Consider the following 23,024-nt stretch of genomic DNA (forward strand, 5'->3'; position numbering starts at 1 on the left):
TAAATGCTAGCCTTAGATCTATAGCTGACTTTTTTTAACATTAGATACAATTGAATTACATTAGGTCAGCGATAGTTGTGTATTTACATCTCTATTCCAATCAACTCTCAAATTATCAGTCTTTGTGCCAGCAGATCATAACTGCTGGCTAAGTAAGTCCACTAAGTTTCCTCCAAAAAATAAGTTCTATGGGTTCTGGAGCTCCCAATGCATCTGTTCCAAATACATTAGTAAGCAAATGATTTAATTGGAGATATTTCATTGCTCTTGAGCAGGTAAGCCAAATTGTTGCTGAAGATCTACACATGGTTTAAATCTATCATTGCTAATTAGCTGTGACAGTCATATTTCTCTCTCCATCCAATCCCTCCACAGCAAGGTTGTGTCACTGATTTTAAGAATAAGATTGCTTCACAGGACCGCCTAGGAGGAAGCAGAACTTTCTTGCCAAGTTTGACCAAGCTTGCCTCACGACCATTCTTGTGACAGCTCTGGTGCCACCAAATTTACATTACATTTGATCCTACAGTGCCTGAAAGGGAAAAGAGGGAGAAACCAATCTATAAAAAAAATCTTTGAACAGTCAGGTTTGCAGACTAGTTTAAGGTGCCTCTTGGGAAGAGTGTGGTCTAGTAATCCAAATTAGAACTACCTTCTGTGTGAGTGTTTCGGCTGTTTTTCCTCTAAGAACTCAACCCATATGTGCTAGATCACAGCATGTATCCACGTGTCCCCTCTGCAGGGCAATGGAAGCCACATGATTCCTGAGGAACACTGAAGAAATTGGGAGGCAGGCAGGCACCACCCCTTTGCAGGGGTACTCTGTGCAGAGTTAGCAATCAGGCCCAGCCATTTGCTGGTTGCCTTCTGCAGTGAACCAGCCCTCAGTGGTAGAGAGGGGCAGGACTAAAGCTCTGATTCCTCCTGCCCTCTTTTTAGCAGGGGGGCAGAAGCAAGCAGCCTCTTTGTGCAGGAACTGCTATTGGAGGAGGCCCTTGTACAAGGGGATAGGGAGGTTTCTGTTGTGTCCCTGCACAGGCCTTCCGTTAATCTATCCTGCACTCTGTGCAAATCAGCCTCCCCATACCTAGAAAAAAGACTAGACACTAAAAGTGTCTTGGTCTTCCTCTCCCTCTCCCTCACTCCATCTTAACCAAGGCACTGATGTAGCCGGATGGGATAGTTTTACAGGGAGCTAAAAATCATAACCTGAATAGCTGCCTTCTTCATCCAACCATGTTAAGAAGAGTGAGTCCAATGAACAACAGTGAAATAGATTCTCAGAAGGCACAGGAATGTCATGGCCTGTCCAATCCATGGTTTGTATCCATGACACAGTGAAAAGTCACGTCTATTGATTTTTTTTAAATGACAAAAATGTATATTTGGGGGGGTTAAAGCCATGCGGGCAAAAATGGATACTTCTGTGTCAGAGCCTGTGCTGTTGATTTGTATAGCAGATAGGCAGTGGCCTGGAACACGTTGGCATCTAGTACATCTGCCACTTGCCTAAATTTACAAGCAAATGAAATCTGTAAGGGTACCACAAAGAATTCTGAGTGAATCCTGTTCCCTCTGCTATAAGGTCATTGTGCAGAATAAAATTAGAAAGCTTCAGGTAACAGCTGATCTTGCTAGAACACACACACACATTCTAAATTCTGTATAAGCTGAAGGATGTCCCCCTATTTATTCTCCACGTTGTCTGTGGGATTACAAAATGTAATAAAATGTGTTACCTAGGCACATAGATTGACTTGCAAATATAGCTTGTTACAGCGATATACAGTCCTCCCCCCAATGAATTTAAAGCCATTTCTTTGGCTACACTCTCCCAGAGTACAATCTTTAGAGTAGAGCGAGACACTCAGCAAGAGTTCCAGATGGGCACATGTTGTACTGCAGGGCATAATCCTGAGCACTGTGAGAGGCTGAATAATATTGTAGGCTGGGAGATGCTACCAAACACCTCAAAATGAAACATGGTGTGGAAAATACTTAGACTAAAATACTGATGATTTGGAATTAACCCTAGGTATTATCTCGTTAAACTGACAGGAGGCATGTGTGTTTTAATGTAAACTGTTCAAGAGAGTCACCAAAACACAGGGCCTTTGTGGATGGGAATGAGTGAAAAGGTGGTGCTCATGGGGGTTTGGAGCACATGAATAAAGGGATTGAGGACCCACTCCCGCAATGAGTTCTGCTTGAGGGTATGTCAAGGTTCCTCCCCCACTCTGAACTCTAGGGTACAGATATGGGGACCTGCATGAAAACCTCCTAAGCTTACTTTCACCAGCTTAGGTTAAAACTTCCCCAAGGTACAAATTAATTTTATCCTTTGTCCCTGGATCTCCACTGCCACCACCAAACTCTAACTGGGCTTACTGGGAAATGTAGTTTGGACATGTCTTTCCCCCCCAAAATCCTCCCAAGCCTTGCACCCCACTTCCTGGGAAAGGTTTGGTAAAAATCCTCACCAATTTGCATAGGTGACCACAGACCCAAACCTTTGGATCTGAGAACAATGAAAAAGCATTCAGTTTTCTTACAAGAAGAAGACTTCTTTTAATAGAAGTAAAGAAATCCCCTCTGTAAAATCAGGATGGTAGATACCTTACAGGGTAATTAGATTCAAAACATAGAGAATCCCTCTAAGCAAAACCTTAAGTTACAAAAAAGACACACAGACAGGAATAGTCATTCTATCCAGCACAGTTCTTTTCTCAGCCATTTAAAGAAATCATAATCTAACACCTACCTAGCTAGATTACTTACTAAAGTTCTAAGACTCCATTCCTGTTCTATCCCCGGCAAAAGCAGCATACAGACAGACACAGACCCTTTGTTTCTCTCCCTCCTCCCAGCTTTTGAAAGTATCTTGTCTCCTCATTGGTCATTTTGGTCAGGTGCCAGCGAGGTTACCTTTAGCTTCTTAACCCTTTACAGGTGAGAGGATTTTTCCTCTGGCCAGGAGGGATTTTAAAGGGGTTTACCCTTCCCTTTATATTTATGACAGGGTAGGGGTCAGACCATACAGGATTAGGGCCTAAATGTGTAATACAATGGGTAAATCTCAAAAGCTTCATTTTGGATAAAGAGCTGACTGGGGAGCTTGGGACCCTCTTGGGAACAACATTATGATATATGCAGCCTTTCTCTGAGTCTCAGCTATATCTAAGAAGTATGAGGGAACATGGAAATTAAAAATAATGGGATAAGTCATTAGTGAAATATTTTTGAACACCAAAAATAGTTTGGTTCAAGTTCTGGCAAAGGTTCAGGTTGATTATTATACTGTTTTTCTGATGGCCAGGGCTTGCAGGTTAGCTTCCCGGTGGAGGAGAGATCACTGGCAATGAGTCTGGGTATATTCTAACTGTTACTTATCAGTTACACACATGGACCAGACCTGGGGAGAGGGTCCCAGAGCCTCAGCTCAGGATGCTTCAGGGCAGTCAGAGGAGTTAGTGGGAATTTACATTCGGTACCTCTTACTGCACCTGTAAGAAGGAGCAAGATGTGCCTGCAGCTTGCATGTGCTACAATTACGCTGCTGCAGAGACAGGTACCTGGACATGACACTAAGTGCTCTGACACCATTAATGCACTGGCTTGGCATCAGCAAATCCTCCAGTTTCAGAGTCTAGCACACTCTCAAGCATGAGGTATGGAATCTTGCTGTATTGCTATGCAAATGGTCTCCTTCTTACCCCACTAGTGAACTCTGGCAACATTTGGTCCCCTATATGTCATTAAAATGCTACAATTAAAAAAAAAATCCTTGGAATCCATGTCACATTCCCTATTGGGCCACAGGCTGTAAGCTTCTCTAGGAAGGGATTGTCTTCATTTTGTGAATTGTACAATGCCGAGCATATTGTCAGCACTTAAATAATAATATAGGAAAGAGGATGAGACCATGTTTTCTTACGAAACTAACTTTACTGATGCCACCACCAGAAGGTTCACACTTAAGTTATATGCAGCCTGGGAAATCATTCACCATAAAACAGATCAAATAACAACTGACAACCCAGCTGATTTCATGCTGTCCTGCAGAGGTGCTGTCAGGACAACTCATGAAGGTAGCATTCAGCAACCATCTGGAGACCCTGACAGTTCCAAAGATTTTATTCCTATAAATTGAAATCCAATCAGGAGATATATTCCAGAAATTAAAGTGACTTGATTCAACTTGCTAGAGACATTACCAGATTCACTCTTGGAGAGGTCATAAGGGAACTGTTCAAAGACTGCCAGATTCCAAAAAAGATGAAAAATGTGATAACTTCTATTTGAAAATGTTTAGGGAATTAAAAGGTGGTTTGCAGATAGACTTAGCTTAAAGAAAACCCAGTAAATGTGTAAATGCTGTATAAGTGGAAGAGAGATCTAAAGCCAGCTTAAATTCAGAGGACAATTAATTAATTTGATGGACAAGGCTTATTTTAAAAAAAAATCTTCCAAAAAAGGAGAAATATAGCGTACAGGGCACGAGACCAACATATTGGAGGAATATGTTTACTTTACTAGTTTAGTTTACTAGTTGCACTTAGCCATAAATGCATTTGCCTGCATAAGGCTGTGAATAATTTTCATAAGCACACAACATATTTTGTTCATAATTGAGAACCATGTTGTCCCTTATGCTTGCTATGCCCTCTTAGGGTCTGGAAGCGCCAAGAGTTTGCACTTGCAGTCTTCCCTCCATTTTGTCCTTTAGGGGCAGGATTCCTACTCCCCACACACATACTACTTCCATGGAAGCACCAGATGTTTGGCCTCTAAAATCAGAAGATTCCCAAGATCACCCATTAATTTGGGGTTGGAGGAGAACTGATGCTCTCCCAGCTGTGGAGATTGAACCTACCAAGGGGCTTCGATGGGATGGAAAGAGGGATATAGCATTCTTCTGTTCCCCTCTGTCCACATCTGCCTACAGATTTCTATTTCTTTTGCCTGCAGTGCTGAAGGGGACAATATGGCTGTCACTCTTCAGTCCAGGTTTGTGATTTTTCAGTAGCTCTTCACTGAGGATCATGACAAAGGACAACTAACTCTGAAGTGACTGACTGAAGCCCAGCCCAGCCTAGGTCCATTTTCAGTAGAGGTGAGAGAGAGCTCAGAAAATCTCACCTTCGTCTTGCTGTGGAAACTGACTTCCAGACTCATGATTTCAAGTCTCAGTAAGGCTACTTATTAATTTCAATGCTAACTTGATCTCTGTGTTTTGACCCAGCCTGATTTACAGCATTAATCATTATTTAATATACCATATTTTTAACCCAAAACAACTATAATACCTGGCATTGGCTTGCATCTGTTTCTTCAGCACATACATCAATAGCCTTAGAGGGATTTCCCCAGTTCTTAAAAGACAGGTATTATGACAATTCTTTACTTACTCACCATTCTAATTCCCCATTACTTAAGAGGCATAAAACAACTCCAACAGCTTAAAAAATACAGGAATTAGGTCAGCTGGAGATAACTCAGCTAGTCCAGCTACTTGGAATCAAAATAAGATTGACAATTTGAAACCAATATCCTTTTAGTCCTCAGATGAAAGTGATTTCAAGTTGTTTTCTCTGGATGTGTCCTAATTTTATAGGTAAAATGATTCTTCCCCTATTCAGCATAAGTCAGTGTGGAGCTCTGTTCTTTTTCCGTGGTAGCTCTCCCAGCCAGAGATTATTTTTAATAATATGAATTAGGGTGACCAGATGTCCCAATTTTATAGGGACAGTCCCGATATTCGGGTCTTTGTTTTATTCAGGTGCCTGTTCCCTCGCATCACCCGTCTGGTGTTTCACATTCGCTATCTGGTCACCCTAATATGAACCATCAGAATCAGTGAGCCTGATGTTTCTCTCACTTATGCCTAGAACTAGTCAAAAGTTGTTAGTAATGTAGACCATAGATTCGTCATTGATGTGTAACAAAATGGCTTTTTCACTCAGCAGAAAGTGAGGGAAATTTCCAGTTTCATCAAAACAAAATGCATTTTCTTAATTTTTAAAAGTAAAACACTTTTTTTTTTTTTCAACCAGCTCTACTTCCCCCATTGGAAAGCTGGAGTAAATCCATAGTCCTCAATGTAAAAACAATGTAAGCAAGAAGAATATAAGGCACTTTGTGGTTACGGTCCTTGGCTGGGAATCGGGAGTACTGGGCTCAGTTCCCAACTCTGCTGGGTGACCAAAGGCAAGTCACTTCCCTCCCCGTGCCTCGGTTTCCCCATGATACTGACCTCCTTTGTAAAGCACTTGGATGGGTGAAAAGCATTATAGAAGATCTAGGTATTAATATTATGTTCCTTACAAAGTGATAAGCATTTGCAACAGCATTCCATTGTTTGTTTTAATTTTACATTTTATAATTTAAAACATGATTTCAACATCTCATTGCAGATTTAGTGATACTGGATGAACTGATGTGAAATGATATGGAAACAGTTATTGACACCCACGATGGTAACTGCTGACACCCACGATTGCTTAACAGATTTTTTTTTTTCTTGATAAATAGATGACGGGAAAGCCATCAAAAATAAAGAGCATCATGATATCCCAACCGCTTCCACTATCTGGAACTCACTGGGCAGATGAGCTGGAAATGCAATAATGGGAACTGCAATATGTAATTGACTTTTAATGAATAAAAATGTAATTTAGGAAAGAGAGTAGGCAGTATTCTTAAGAATAATGACTACTAGGACTTCAAAGAACTACTGCATCTTTTAACTTTAAAGGGAATTAACAGCTTGAAACAAGAAGCGGAAAATGAGAGTTTAGTGCTTGTTATGGTTTAATGATGTTTGGCAGTTCTTCCACTGTTTTAAAAATTATCATTCTTCTAGCTTTGTGGTAGTCTGAAATGTGAATATTAATTGTAGGATTAATTTCTGTGATGGTTCAGTTATTTTGAACTGTTTTACGTGCCAGTGACTTATGATTTCATATGGATTCTTGGGTGACTCAAAAAGGCAAAACACACATTTCTTGGAACGAGTCCACTTGGGAATATGTCTAGACTAGGTATATGGGTTGTGTTTAAAACTGCCTTTATTGCAACATCCTAATGGACCCATTTTCAAACATAAACACAACCTATATTTTAAACTAGGCAGGGCCTGTGTGTGTGTGTGTGTGTGTGTGTGTGTGTGTGTGTGTGTGTGAGTGAAGGAAGGAGGAAAGGGAAAGGAAAGTGAATGTTTGTGTTTCTGATCTTCAGGATAAGAGAAGAAAGGGTTTTAAAGACAGACTGAGTTCAGGGTGCTCAGTGCCTGGGTAGTGTGTGTGCCCCCAGTAGGTGTTTATGCATTATTGTGAAAGTAGAAGAGGCTTTCCCCCAGTTCACTCTAGTAGTCAAGCAGCACATTTTACATTGTGAAGAGCTACTTTTCCTTATGAACCCAATGAACATGACACTCCCTCTCTAGATCAGTTATTCTTGCGCTTCCTTTTCTGAGAGCAGGAGGAAGCCTCAATTTCTGCTCTCAGTAACACCAGTGTAAGTCTGGAGTAACTTCTTTGATGTCGTATCAATGGGGCTATATTTCTGGAATGGGCTGTTGACAATGAACAAAGAAGCTACCCTAGCTGTCTGCACTTTTTGTAGGAAGTAAGACACAGAGGAACTATTGCAACTATCATCTATTATTTGTGTTACAATAATAGCTAAAAGCCTTAATCAAGACTGGTGCCCCACTGTGCTGTATATACCAGAACACACAGTAAGAGAGAGTTCCTGCCTCAAAGAACTTGCAGTCTTAGTGCTTGGGTCTAGCAGAAGTGAATTGCTCAATTGCAAGCTTTATAAAGTATCAGAGTCTGATTTGGACTGGTATAGGGCCCAGACTTGTGCTAGAGAAAGAGACAATACTAGCTGAGAGACAACATTGTGATTTAATTTAAGGAAATTCTAGCTGTGAGTAGCACTTATGATGTAATTTAGTTAACTTAGGTTGCAGGACCCTTTTTTCCCCCCCCCTTTCATTTATTTTCACCCAAAACCAACTTGCCATTAGTTAAATTTACACAATGCAGACAATAAATAAAATCTTTTTATGGTCTGATCCTCTTCAGTATGTGCAGTTTTATCCATTTTTATTTCATTCTCTTGCCGTGACCACTGAAGTAAACTGGGATTTCAGCATGAATAAAAAATATCATTAATTTCTCCCTGCTGCCTCTTAAAATTTGCTGGAAAGATGTTTGCACCCCCAACCCTATGTGGCATACTCAGATTAAATCATATGGATATTCTTTTATATACACTGGAGAGCCATTTTTATGATTTCACTTAAGAAAAATGGTCAAAAGCCATCTTCTGTGACCATTTCTTTTCTCTGTTTAATTTCTAAGTGAATTTAGTGCTCATGAAAGATGTCAGATTAACAGCATTGCAAATTGAAGTCCTCCACCCACAGAATAATACAATATGGGCAGCATGCAAGTGTCCCACGCCCTACTCTCACCAATATGTCTCAATTAGAGCTAGAGGAATTATTTCCAATGAATGATTTATCTGACAAATTTCACCTTTTTTTTTTTTTTCTGGTCACAAGTTGCCCAAGCTGATCATGAGTTATCTTGAATTTATTCTAAATTATATTTTGAATGTATTGGAAATTATCCACTGAATGATTTCTGGGGATAACTCTGGAGATTATGATCTGTTCATTGGGAGTATTTGATAGTCGAGACTTACTGATTAGACACAAGTCTAATAAATCAAGAGTTATGAACCCAAACATTTGCAAGTATTGAAATTCACAGTTAAGGTACAAAAAATACCTTAACTCTGCCCCTACAGCCATGCTCTCAGAAAATCCAAAACTCGGACCGCTTTATCCACAACAGTTTCATCTTATCAGTCACAGCAAAATGAGACTGCTTTATTCTTAAAGTTCAACTACAAAGCTTTTTTTTTTTTTTTTTAAAGCTGATGAGACTTGCAGGCTGTGAAAACCAGATTCTCAAACTGAGAGCTGTTACAGACCTGTATTCTCTGTGCCCAGCCCACAGAGAAGGACACCTAATGTGCACTGACCAGTGGGTTACACTAACGTATGGCAGCAGTTAGAGAAATTCAGAAAGCTTTAGTCCCCTTTAATCGTGCAAGATTCATTCATATTCCAAGAAAAACCTCACCTTACTCATTTCTGATTAGGAAATAGGATACTAAGGAAAATCATTCCCCACAGAATCTCAAGCTCCTCTCTTAGGGCAGTTTTTGGCTCCTTTGTGCCACAGAAAAGTCAACAATGACTTGCATCAAGAGCTGAGGGTCTGGCCAAGTAACTCAGCTCCTGTTCACCTAGGTTACTCAGGCATGTATGGATTCATTACTCTTATTGGTTCCAAACTTTCTCGGAACGTGCCATATGCAAATAAATTTTGACCAAAAACTTTGGCATTTGCTTTGCTTATTTATTTATTTATTTTAAATCTGATTGCACTTGGGGGTTTGATTTCCCCTGTCTTGCATCTTCGCCTTTGCAAGGTGAATGCAATCTGAGTACAAATTGATACCAAATCAGAGCGAGAGACTGTGTGTGTGTGTGTGTGTGTGCGCGCGCACGTGCAATAACTTAGGACAACTGTCTGTAAAAACCCATGTGAATAGAATTAAATTAATTTTAGGACTATTTATCCTACAGGTCTGAATCAACTCCTGAATTTTGGAAGTAATTGACTCTAGATCAAAATGTAGGGCTTGATCCTGCAAGGTGCTGAGCACTGATGCTGATCCTGCAAAGCACTTAAGCATGTGCTTAACTTTAAACACATAAGTTGTCCTAATGGGGACTGAAGTTTAAGCATGAGTTTAACACTTTGCAGGATCAGGGTCAGAGTGCTCAGCACCTTGCAGTTAGCTGCCCCTTACTCTATATTAAATGTCAAAGGAAAACCCAAGATCAGATCAGCAATTGCAGCTCAGGCCATCTCTGAAAATGAAGTGATACCCTAAGGTCCCCCAGGGATTGAAGGGCAGGTTATATTGGGATCTTGGTAGCTTCTTACTCTCACATAACCAGACTACAGTGTTCAAAGGTGCAACTTGAACTGCTGTCTGTATGCATTTGACTGCACAAACACTGAGCGATGAATGTGCTTTCGCACCACATGCATAGGAGCAGAGTGTTTGGCAAGCTCCGAACTTGTGAAAAGTGGTGCTGCCTTCATACTGCATTTCATAATTATGATCTGCCTTAGCACTTATATACCTTTGTCTTCAAAGTACTGTCTGAATAACTAACTAAATAAATGGAGTAATCACTTCAGTCGACATGCAGAGCAAAAGTACTTTCTAAGTGATCGGGCACTTCCAAGCTCCTGCTTCAGCAGGGAGGGGAGGAGTGGACTAAAATGAGAGGCTAGTGGTTAGAAGATACCCTGCTTGGAGTGCTTGCTTGGAGATAGGCCTCGTGTTTAAGGTGCTTTAGGAGTTATAAACATTCCCTGACAGGCCCCCAAGTATAATTTGCTCTCATATTTCTGCAAGGCAGCCAAATCTGAAACACTCTGTTGCTGGACCATCTCCAAATAGCCAAAGCAGTGCATTGGTAACTATACATTTTAAAAGCTTATTGAGCGTAGTGTGTGTCATACAGCTTCCTTTGCCTTTGGCTTGAATTGTGCTTCATGATCTCACAGTTTAGCAGGAGCTCCAGTAAACCTATGGCCAACTCATCATAAGCTTGATATCTGTGTGTTTGTCTTTATCCAGCAATGAATGAGAAAGTGAGGATTTTTTGCAAATGTAAAAATTCATGTGTACCCAGTCAGAGCCCCACATAGCAAACATTTCGTAAGTGCTTTGCTTAAAATTTCACATGTCATTTGGGGCCTAGCACCTTATATCTGCTTTGCATATTTTCCTTTCTTTGATTAGTCTGTTAAGCTTTGACTCTTCTGCCAACTGTAGTACTGTTATCAGAAAACTAGGCAACGCTTCCCAATAAGAGCAAAGCACTATTACTTCTTTGGGCAATTGCTGTCATCCAAGTCATTATTAAAGAAAGACAGGGTTAGCAGGTCCAATATGTGACTTTTCTATTTCTTTCTGGGTCGGTTTTCAAACTTTGTGTAATTTTTTGGCAATATTTCTGTGCTCCCAACAAACATTTCAATACTCTTTTCCCTGGTATAATAACATCAGTGCCAGCAACCCTAGTACAACAAATATGTATGAGATGGATGATAAGAAATCATAGATGCTGAAGAGTAGTTTATCCCAGAAGCAACCTTATTGAAATCAATGGCATTACTTGTGTAGTAAGGTATCGTTAACCTGAGTAAAGGTGGCAGAATCTAGCCCTCAGTAGGAAAGGAGATTTCAGTTACATGAACAACCATGTGGACGGAAGAAGAGTTTAAAGATTATACAAAATAACTTGACAGTATCCATTTAAATCCTTAAACTTTTTATGAAGATGCAATATGCAATTGTTTAAGAAACCCCTAGTTTTAAGACATTTACATTTCTATGAGCTTTTCATACTGAAGGAAGAGCTCAGAAAGCCGTACAGACTTAGCCAACTGCAAAAAAAATATATAAGCAGAGGTCACTCTCCACCCACCACTGAAATGCAGCCAATGCTGGGGCAAAATACAGCAGCTTCTTAATGGTGCATAGATAGTGTTGCTATCTAGCGTTTGAGGACAAGGAAAAGATAAGAACTGCAGAATGTGAGACATTTTAGAAAGGCAGAGTGATTATTTAACCACATTTTAATTTTGGACTGTTCATCAGAGCAGACTGCTACGCTGTATGGACTCAAGACTACAAGGTGCTGAGCACTTCTCCATCAAGCAAAGCACTTAGTCAATGGGACTCTGACCACTCACGTGTAAAATTCAGTGTTGTGCTGGATCAGGGTCACAGTGCTCAGCACCTTGCAAGATCAAGCCCTATCTGTGAATATAGAGCTATATCTCTGTAAAATCTTTAGCATGTATAACCCTGGAAAGTAACATTTTTTTATTTCTCCCCTTTCTCTTGACATTGCATTTGTATTTTTTGACCTGCCATCCCCAGTTTTCCTGACTTTTCTGAACAGTAACTGTGACTTTGCTGCGAGAACTCTGAAACTCATTAACGGAAAAGCCTTGGCTTTAAGCAAATGTCACATCACATTAGTGTAATTCCTAAGACACTGCAGCCAGCTCCTAGCTTGCCCTGTTCATTTAGGCAGAGCTCAAAACAGCTCCTTGCTGCATCATAAAGATGTTCCATGATGCTGATTATTTTTGTCTACACTGTTTTGATTGATTACTCAGGCAATTATTAGTATTCCACACACAGCAGGAGCTTTTGTCAGCAATAAAGGACTGGGTTTTTGGGGGCAGTTTTTTGTTTTGTTTTTTTTAAAACAAACCCAGTAGTAGTATCATAGGGAAAATAACCTAAAGGGTGTTAAAATGAGGAAAAAATGGCACCATAATTAGATGCTGTGTATGTGTACTATACATGCATATTACATTATTTTTTGCTAAGGATGTGGCATAGGGCTTTGCAAGAATCCAGGGGTCCAGTCTAATGACCACTGAAGTGAATGGGAGCCTTTCCTTTGATTTCAAAGGGCTTTGGATCAGGGCAAGAGGTGAGTACTGACCAATGGCATCTGGATGTAATGCTGCTACCTCCTTTTATAAATGAATGTTGCATTAAAATCATATTAATCCTTTATCAGAAACAGCGCAATATATTAGTGATGCTGCAGTGTTTTGCAGAGCTTACAGTAGAGTAATGTAGCAGTCTGTTCAGAAAGGTGACTTCTAAAATACAGCATTGGCAAACATCTATTCAACCACCAAATCCTGCTATTAAAGGAATATTAAGGTAATTATGGCAGAAAGCAAAAGCTTGAAATATGATTTGTTTGCCAGATTTTCAAAAGCACTCTTGAATGTCTTTTGAGACACCAGACACTTATTTTGTCACCTAGATGGGAGATGAGCACTATTGCAATTCTAAGCCCCAGATGTCCAATGCATCAGGACACACTAAAAGCCATATACAGCTAGATAGTTGGCAACTTAAGTCTCAGTCCTAAAATGTAAGCAGATAGGCTAAGCATTACATGATTGCCTTGGATAGACTAGGTATTTGCCCAATATGCAAGCAGGAAATTTTAAAAAAGCGCTGGCTTATTGTTTTGAGCAATCAGAAATTATAGCGTATTTGGGTCCTGTTTTAAAATAGAAAAACAGTTGTAACTTTCCTAAAGCTTTTATTTCTGGCCCAAGCTGAGATTTTCTTTCTGTTACAATGGTGGGCTTGCCTGTACCTTTGAAAGCACAAAGCCATGTCAGGGTTCATGTGCTGCACAGACTAGGAGTCTGTCCCTCCCAGAGCTCCCAAGTACATAGAGGTAGCTTGCTCCCTTGTTTAATGGCTGGGCATAGGAGTGTGTGGCTGGGTCTCAGCTCTGTCTCCTCACCACTCCTTTGGAACACGTGAAGGGAGCAGTTCCTGTGTTCCATGTAGCAGGAACTCTGCCTGTCCTGGGTGGGGTGTGTAGCAGGGATAAGGGGAAGGCTGCTTGCACCCCCATGCTGATGTGCAAAGATTGGGGACAAGTCTAACTTGTTGTTTAGTGCAAAAAGTTGCTGGTTGATTCCAGCCATGTTAAGGACGTTGCTAGGTTCCGTTTTGGTGGGGAAATACAGAGAGGAGCACGTGGTTCACTTCAAACTTCACCCTGAGATTTTTCCTTTACATAGCCCAGGTAAAAAGCCTTGGCTAGCAAAGAAGTCTGCAGAGGATTTTCTCAGACTGTTTATAAGATTAGAACAAAGGATTCTGAGTCTGTCTCCATCTCCCCTACAAAAGGGAATCTCGTTTCTTCCCTGAAATTGTTTCTGGCTGTGTCTCTCTTTACCAAGGGTGAGATCTGATCCTGTGTGGCAGCTCCTGGGACTACAAAGGGGATGGAAATGGCACCCTCAGAATCCCCCATTGCAGGTGTCCCCCACCTGCCAAAGAGCTGATGTAACAGCTCCATGATGGCCTACCCTCCCAAGGACCTTGGTAGAAGTGGCGGGAGGCAAGGCTGAAGAGCTGTGGCTGTTGTGTACTGCTAAATGGCTCCAGAGTGAGCCACATCAACATAATATAAGCTACAGCAGCCATAGAGGCTTATGTCAAGGACCACTCAGTCCCTAGTAGCCTCTAGATTTCCCAGAGCTACCTTTTCAGCCCAGAACCAGGGCCCAAGTCTTTCTGTACTGCAAGTAGTATGGTCTAGTGACCTGGGCTTGCTCAGTTATTCACACCTTTGTCACCACTCAGCGGGGCTGTAGCAATGGGAATGGGGCCTTCAGCACTTAGGAAGCTCCAGCTATGACAGAATGCTGCAGTACACCTCCTCAGCGCAATGCAGGCTATTGCAAGCACTTCAAACCTGTCCTCCACTCCGACACTGCTTCCTAAAGAATTTCTAATCAAGGTCAAGGTCTCGATCCTAAGGCACACCAGGCCCAGGCTATCTAAAAGATCGCCTAAAGCTCCAGGATGAAGACCGTGGTCAAAAACTACACTCTCTGGCACAGTGGAACTCTCTACAGTAAGGGTAAAGCTCATCTGTGCAGGAGACAGAGCTTCTGCTGGCATGAGACTGTCAAACAAAATCTCACAGGAGCCATAGGGACCATCACAAACCTCACTACCTTCCGTGCCAAGTGTGCTGTGTTTTTCTTTGACCCAGCCTTCTCTAGCATAAATGCACAGCAACATGTGTATTTAAAAACAAAACAAACCCTACCAAAACAAGACACTCCACTGCACACTCTTCTTCCTGTGAAGAAAGCAGGAGAGAAGAAACAACATGTGGCAGATACTAGTCACAGTGCTTAGCGCTGGAACTACGGGAAGGCACTCAGATGCTGGGGTGGTGAGCACAGTACAAGAACAGAATAGCTTCAAACTGGAACTCTGTGACCCCCAAGTTTTAGTCCTAGATCTGCCACTGACTTGCTTATGACCCAAATAACTTAATCCTTCTGGGCCAAATAGTGCACTAACTTGATCCCCATGTAATTCTATGGCACCAAATTCTGCTCTCAACTGTACACTTTTAAACTCATTTGATGCTTTACATGGTGTGATGGGTGTATAAACTCCACACCAACCGGTCCAGGGTTAATGAACTGTTCTAGGCTCCAGCTGCCCTGTCCTACCATACCTGCTAACTTTGAGGAATGGCTGAAAAAGGGAAAAAATCAGCTCATCTGGGAGTAGACCTGAGAGCAGAACAGGCCTTCTGGAGCTCCTGGAGAGGACTGATCTGAAGGTAGGAGCTGCCTGTTGAGAGAAAGAAAGGAGGCCCTGAGGCTGAACCATTACTTTGGGAGTATTATTAGAGACTGGCCTGTGGGTTGAACTGAGCTATGGGCTACCAGTGGCTCTCAAGGAAGAGTGTCCTGCCATGCCCTTGTGTTAGGCTATTTTGTTTGGGTTTCTTCTTGATCTTTGATAGTCCTGAAAGGGGTGGTCTCCTATGGACTCAAAGGCTAGAATGTTGCGCAACCAGACCTGTGCTGTGGCTGCTTGGAGGTTGAAGCCCAAAGGTTGGGCGAATTCAAAACCCGGTCATGCTCCTCGGAGGTGCTCTGGGGAACCAACCCACTGGCAGATGACTATAGCCGGGACCAAAATTTGGCCTTAAAGGGCTCCACAGAGTTTAAGTGTCTGAGCAATTTGTCCCAAACCTGCTATAAGCATCTGTCTGTCACAGGAAAGTTTCTTGGACAAGTTCTGTGGTGGTATAACTTGCATTTATTTGGCAAGGGTGTATAAGACAACCTTAGCTTGTACACCAGTAAGGTGAGAGGTGGTGTCATGGGGTGTGTCTGCCCTGTAGCACCCTCTGCTGGCTGAGTTTGACACTATAGGCACCCCTGCCTGAGTTTCCTCTTCCCCAGGGCTTTCTCTCTCACAGGGTTCACAGAGCTCAGCACTCTGGCTGGGTCCCTCTGAGTTCAATGTCCGTTCATTGTAACAAGTCTCCAAATAAACAAAAGGTTCTTCTGGCCTTCAGGGCTTCTCTGAGACCTTCCCTCTGGAACCTGTTCCTCCTCCTTTATGAGTTGCCTTTCTGTCTTTCCTTAGACAGGAGCCCCAGCTCTCCTCCTTGGTGCTGGGTTGTAATTTAGGCCAGCTTTAGGGCCTTAGCCAGTTTCTCCCTCAGTCGACCCCTTTTCCCCTAATTCGTCCGCAGATTCAGCAGGTGAGCCTTTTCCTGCTTGTCTCTGCCCTGCTACAAGGGAGGAGGCAGCATTTATTCTGGTTCCCTTTTCCCAGATTGTTCCCAATTGGTTGGGTGAGAGAGGAGTCTTCTCCTACCCACACTGCAAGACTTTTGGTCCCAGTGATGGGATTTCCTTCCAAACACCACTTATTCCCAGGACTGCTTCCTCTCCATCAATACTTCCTGGGTCCTGTGTGTGTGTGTGTGTGTGTGTGTGTGTGTGTATCTTTTCAAAATCTTAAAGGGCCATGCCACATGATGTGGAATGGGCTAACCACTAGGCACCACTACCCTTAAGGGACAGACTGCCCCATCTTAAAGGGTAGTAGCAGGAAAAGCAACTAAAAGGACAGACTAAGACAAAGAAGTGGGGCCTGGTGTACCTTATGCCCTCCTGTTATGCCTGCCTTCTGCCACTTTGGTGTGTAATTTGAACTTGTTTTGATATGCCAGCTTGGAGCAAGGACCTCTTCTGTACCACTTACATCCTTTCTCTGACCAGCTATCACCCACCATGCAACCGCTGACCTCACTGCTGAAGGTAAACCTCCGTGTGTCTGTTTCCATGTTTATAAAATTAGGATAATAACCAATTTATCCCCTTCACAGAGCAGTAGGAGGTTTAATTTGGTGGAATTGAAACTGCAGAGCACTAAGTATTATGATTATTGGACTCTTAGACCTGGGGCTGGTTGAAAATTCTCCGTCAGCCCTTTCCATTGGAAACTTGATTGTTATTTAAATGAAAGCATTCACGGAATGTGTCTGCTGTCCTCAACACTTCCAGTTTTTCATCAGAAAACCAGTAACCTAAAAACTGAATCTCTAAACACCCCCCTCCCAAAATGTATTATTATTATTATTTATTATTTATTATTTTATTTTACAAAAAGTTGAAATTTTCCACAGAAAGTAATCCCCATTTTCCAACCAGCCCATGAAACAAATCAGCACTGATAGGTGTGGTATGAACCCATATTCACATCTTTTCTTTATACAGTCCAGAAAGTGCCGGTGCCAGGGTGATGTCCCGGGTAGAGCTCCATTGTCTTTCACTGAATTATACCAGGGAGGCATTTGGCCCAATAATGGTAAAAGGCCAGTGAGGAATTTAGTTAATCCTACACAAGCTTAAGTGTGTTCATTTTTGTGTGTGAGATGTGTGCATATTTTTGGCATTGGTTTGCATTTTAAGGGTCTCAGATGGCAATTTAGATGAGCCCTGATATTCTGCTCCACCAGGGAAATTCATAAGGCCTGTTATAGATTCCCCCTGACAGCGGTCACCATCATGAAGTTTCTGGTCCTGGTTATTTATAACCAGGCAAAAAGAATTTGATTTTCATCCTCCTTAAGTGAGACAAAATGGGAGAAATGAACAAGACAAACAAGGTCATTTCCCTTGGATGGTTCTGTTGTTTAGATTTCATTTTGCTCACATGGAAAAAGATCAGTGGTCTGTAGTTTTCTTGCATTGTTAATGTGAAATATAGCAATGAACTGATTATTTTTGAGGGCCCTATAGCGAACATAGTCAATCGAGACAAGAGGCAAGAAAAGACATGTTCCTTTGAGAGGAAGGATTAACCTATTAGCACAAGCTTGGCTGTTGCCGCATAGCCCTCCAGCTCCGCAGCTAGGTATTGATATTTATTCTTGCTGGCATTAATATGACTGTTAAATAACTCTTACTGGGGATATGCTAGAATGATATTCTCCATGCTCTTACTCTGACATAGCTAATGGCACCACTGCATCCCTGAATGGAAAAATAGGAGACTGGGGAGCGGCCCTGTTCTGTGAGAGTCCATGTTCAATGAAATCTGAGAGGGAGAAGAAATGCTCGGCTCTGGTGAGAAATCATTGTCTGAAATAGGAAACGTGTTGTGGTTTTGATTTTTAAAAAAAATCTGAATTCATTTGTTGGTGAAACGGTAGATTCTCTTACCTCTTCAGTGTGTCCCTTGTGGTTTGTGTATCCGTTTCCTAATAAGATATTAATGACACCAGGTCAGGCAATCCGTTATACTCCCACAGAGAGATATGGCATAAGTACCTAGAGAGAGAGAGAGTTGCTACATAGATTCGTTGGTAGATCATAGATGAGTTTAGTAGTGGACTGTGTACATGCAAAGCAGGAATATACAGGATTTTCATTTGTTTCCAAATAGCATGTGAAAAGGAAGAAGTGGGAAAGAAGATCAGTAATCTGGGGTGTGTGGTTATACTATTAAAAAAAACTTATTTTTTCCCAGCCACTGGTGTAAATCTGCATAGCTCCATGGCAGCCTATTATTTTTATCCCTACAGTAGCCCCCAAAAGCCCCAACCAAGATCAGCATTCCATTGTGCTAAATGCTATACAGCAGAGGTGGGCAAACTACGGCCCACGGGCCACATCCGGCCTGCGGGACCCTCCTGCCTGGCCCATGAGTTCCTGGCCCAGGAGGCTAGCCCCCGGCCCCTCCCCTTGCTGTCCCCCCTCCCCCATAGACTCAGCGCGCTGCGCCGCCGGCACAATGCTCTGGGCGGCCGGGCAGCGCAGTTGCGGAGCCGCAGACTGACCCGGTGCTCTGGGCGGCACAGCTGCAGCACCACCAGCCACCGGTGCTCCAGGCAGGGCGGTAAGGGGGCAGGGAGCAGGGACGTTGGATAGAGGGCAGGGGAGTTGGGGGTGGTGGTCAGGGGGCGGGGTGGTCAGAGAGTGGGGAACAAGGGGGTTGGATGGGACAGGGGTCCCGGGGGGGCAGTCAGAAAGGAGGGGGGGTTGGATGGGGTGGCAGGGGGCAGTCAGGGGCAGGGATTCCGGGGGCGGTCAGGGAGAAAGGGTGGTTGGATGGGGCACGGGTCCAGGGGGGCAAGTCAGGAATGAGAGGGGAGGGTTGGATGGGGCAGCAGGGGGTGGTCAGGGGACAGGGAGCAGGGGGTAGTGGATGGTGAAGGAGTCCTGGGGGAGCCGTCAGAGGGCGAGAAGTGAGGGGAGGGTCGGATAGGAGGCAGGGGCCAGGCCACGCCTGGCTGTTTGGGGAGACACAGCCTCCCCTAACCGACCTCCATACAATTTTGGAAACCCGATGTGACCCTCAGGCCAAAAAGTTTGTCCCTGCTATACAGAGACATAGTGAGAGACAATCACTTCCCTGGAAAGCTTTCAAACTAAATAGATGACAAAGAGTAAACAAAGATACAGATGAAGTGACTTGCCCAAGATTCCACAGCCATCAATGGCAGAGTCAGGAACAAAAGCCAAGTCGTCTGACTCCCAGTCCAGAGCCCTAGGTACTAGGCCATGCTGCCTATCGAAAGCAAAGGAACAATGCTGACTTTTTTGCCAGCTCAAGACCTGGAACTCTGACTGTTAGATAGGTCTCACTCAAATGTTTGGTTAAAGAGCAAAAGACTAAACTGAAAAGATAAAAATGATTATTATAATTCTTGAAATCGCCACAACTTGAATTTGTGGCCTCTGTTCTGAGTTATTACCACATGGACTCTTTTTTTTCCCTTTTCAGAAGATCATCAGGGCACTGATAAGTAATGCCTAGACTAGGAAAGCATGTTTTAAAACAGGATAGTTGGTTGTAGTCAATCCCAGGGGCCTTGATGACCAGATTACATGTTTTGAATAGAACTTGCTCTGTCTATAGTAGGTGCAAGTGTCATTTTGAATCATGTTGTTGTTAAAATATGTTAGCTAGGCCATGTTTTAAAATGTGCTATCTGCCTAGTCTAGATCTATCCCTAGTGCGGAATCTTATGGGTGCTGCCGGGTGCTGGCAGATTTGTCTAGTTTAAACAAAGAAACAGGATTTTGGTTTGTTGCTAATTCTTAGCTCCCAACATAAAATAAAAGATAAGTAGAGGAAAGCACATACTGAGTGTGATACAAAGTGATTTAAAAGGAGGTATAGGAGGTAATAAATCCATATTGGTTCAATTGCTGTTGCAGAGTGGGTGTTATATTACTAGTGGTGATAACCTAATCCAAGAGATCTAGCTCAAATTAGAACACATGGCGGCATTTTATGGCAATGTCTTGCACAGAAATAAACTTGCAGACAGCAAAATTCTAAAACGTAGACAAATAATAGCCACTGAATTGAATTGTAAGTGGTCTATTTAGCCATCTGGAATCAGAATTATACTCCCACCCCTGCTACTGACTATCCTAAATAGTACTTTGTACTGCCATTGCACTCTATAACTGGTATTTAGACAGATCTCACAGCAAGTCTGCGAAGCAGACAAAAAAAAATTGTCCTAAATTTACAGAAGAGGGAAATGGGGCCCAGAAGTTAAAGCCCAAATTTTCAGTTTTATGTGCTTCAGAATTTGGTTGCCCAGCTTTAGGTAATTTAGAAGAGCCTAATTTCCAAAGGTGGTGAGTACCCACAGTTGTCATTGAATTCTCCTGGAGGAACATTCAACGCCTCTGGAAATAGGGCCTTGGTTAGCTACAACTGAGGTACCCAAAATTAGAAGCTACTTTTGCACATGCACAAGACACTTTACCACCACTGACATATTGCCACCTCTAATTTGGAACACAGTAAGGATTTAAAAGGAAACAGTGGCACTACACAGTATGTTAGGACAGGAAGTAGAGAAAGGATAGTGTCTCCTGCTGAAATTGCAGAGAGAACTTTTTGTAAACAAAATGTGAGTCTCTAAATTACAATTTGATCCACATATTGGGGCTAAACCACCTATACCCATGGAAAGTTTCATGGGCTTTTTGGTGACCACCTTTAGTCTGTCTCATAATATAGTCTTTTCTGGAAGTCTTATCTATACATCTTCTGTGAATCAGATTAATATACATTTCCAAATTACATGTATCTTCTTGTTTTTCTTTTGACATAAAGCTCCACCTCTGTATTTGTCAAACAGCATTTAAATAAGAAGTCAGAATGTCAAATAGTTAAAGCCAAATTCTAAGAAATGAAAAGATAAAATAAGAAACATCTTCCATCTCATAATACCTTGAAGGATCTCACCCTTCTCTCATTCAAATAACAGCAGGCCAAGTTCTGTCCTGTTGTGCACCTTGTAGAAACCCTATGAGATGTAATTAAGGCATAGTTTGACTTGACACCTCCAGCAGCACTACTGCTATGCAGGGATACTTGTTCATTACAGGCTTGCTGGATCAAATACTGTGAGAGCACAAATGCTGGCTCAGTTTTCCCACAGTCGAAACCAATCCATGCCACACCAGAGCTGTGCAGCCTCCCAAAAGCAGACTTGGAAAGGGAATGGCACTTTTCAGGGACCCTGATATCCTGGACCTGAGAAGGAGTTCTTGCACTACCACTTTCCACATTCTTTTCCTTATGTGCTTGGCACAAGTGTGCATCGAGCCCTAAACAGAAAACAAAGGGACTTCTTTAAGGCATAGTGCTACTCCAGTAGGATGCAAAGTGACATGACGAGCAGTCGGATTCAGTACCTCACATTCCTCAGGCAGTATTTTCACTGAGCGATATCAGGAAAGTTTTTTTCAGTCTCCCAAATAAGCAAATTACTTTGATCAAAAAAGTGCCAGATAGTGTTAGGCTTCCTTATAGGGATTAATGTATCCAGCTAAAGGATCGTCTGCCCCTTTAGGCTAGGATGTTTTGCATGTATAAACTTTGTCTCTTCACTCCATTTTAAGCCCTATAAAATTAATCTATTGCTGGTCGATTTATTTTTTCATCTACGTGCCTGCATTGCAGTTACAGTCCAGTGAATTTCTTAAGCTGGATATTAATGATCTATGCTCTGTAATTTGTGTTTATCCGTAAGGGGGCTCTAACGCAACTTCTAAGAAATCAAAAATCTCTCCCAGGCATTTCCAGGGCTCTGCTTCTGATTTATCAGTGAGTGCCTGTGACAGCCAGGTCAAATGGAAGTTTGACGATGAAGGATGTTGCACTGGCTTGTTCGCTTAAAGCAGTTCAGGTGCCTTCTAACAGCACTGTGATCAATAATGGAGGAGGAGCTCTTCACTAAGAAACAAGCTGGGGCTTTTGTGTCTCAGGACTACAAATAAAACTCTTTCTGTAGTATCCTGTGGAGGTAAATTTCAAGCATAAACACATGGACAGCGGGAATACTCTCTTAGCAGAGCTCCAGCAGTCTTTTTCACACTCCAACACTTCATGTACTATAATGATTTCCTGGAATTCTCAGATTATGATATGGTGGCCATAAAGAGATACATCCCAATAACCCTCCCTCAATTGTTACCCGGGGTTCTTTCAACCCAAAGCTCTTGGTAACTTTTACTCTGTGTGAGGTGGTGTCAGGAAATAAATCAGGGGAGACACGGCCATCCGACCAATAGATGGCTGGCACAAACAGGACAACGCAAAAGTGCTTTCACTTAAAGCTAAACTTTACTTAGTCTCAAGCACTTACACACATCCGCAAATGGTTAGTAAAACACCCCCAACCCTTAATAATTACCAAAGCTGAGTGTGGCTCTTGAGTGGCACAGCGGCTGGTTTCCAGTGGCCAAATCTTCTGTCTGCCGGTGGGGACTGCAAGATGTATCCAGAGGGAGACTCCAAAAAGAGTCCAACTACCTCAGACTTTTTCCCCTTATTTATACATTAGACATGTCCCTTAAAGAAAACTTGTTACAAGCAGTTTCAGTGGTCCAGCAAAAGGTTTCTTTTGATTATTGATTAACCAGGTGTGGTTTTTTCCAGAGTTTGCAGCCTTGAGGCTGCCAGTAGGCATTCCTGGAGCACATCCTGCTCTTCTAAAATGCATGTAT

At 42.4% G+C, this 23,024-nt stretch overlaps 2 long non-coding RNA genes across 4 annotated transcripts in view; one reads left to right on the forward strand and one right to left on the reverse strand.

Annotated features, from left to right (window-relative positions):
- Nucleotides 1-23,024, forward strand: part of LOC141991610 (uncharacterized) — a 46,471-nt gene that overhangs the window by 6,529 nt on the left and 16,918 nt on the right. Inside the window, exons 2-3 of one of the 2 annotated variants that reach the window (XR_012640401.1) lie at nt 4,969-5,189; nt 6,532-6,642. This is a non-coding gene — a long non-coding RNA (uncharacterized LOC141991610). Of the gene's footprint in view, nt 1-4,968; nt 5,190-6,053; nt 6,200-6,531; nt 6,643-23,024 lie in introns of those variants that run through there. The other variant, XR_012640400.1, reaches the window with a different exon arrangement.
- Nucleotides 359-22,824, reverse strand: LOC141991611 (uncharacterized). 2 transcript variants are annotated; one of them, XR_012640402.1, is made up of 4 exons: nt 22,712-22,824; nt 18,210-18,317; nt 14,777-14,809; nt 359-532 (listed from the first exon to the last, which is right to left on the reverse strand). It is a non-coding gene; the product is annotated as an uncharacterized LOC141991611 (long non-coding RNA). The 2 variants fall into 2 exon arrangements; XR_012640403.1 differs by lacking the exon at nt 14,777-14,809.

The sequence above is a fragment of the Natator depressus genome, chromosome 7, assembly GCF_965152275.1.
Source record: "Natator depressus isolate rNatDep1 chromosome 7, rNatDep2.hap1, whole genome shotgun sequence".
NCBI classification, from domain to species: domain Eukaryota; kingdom Metazoa; phylum Chordata; order Testudines; family Cheloniidae; genus Natator; species Natator depressus.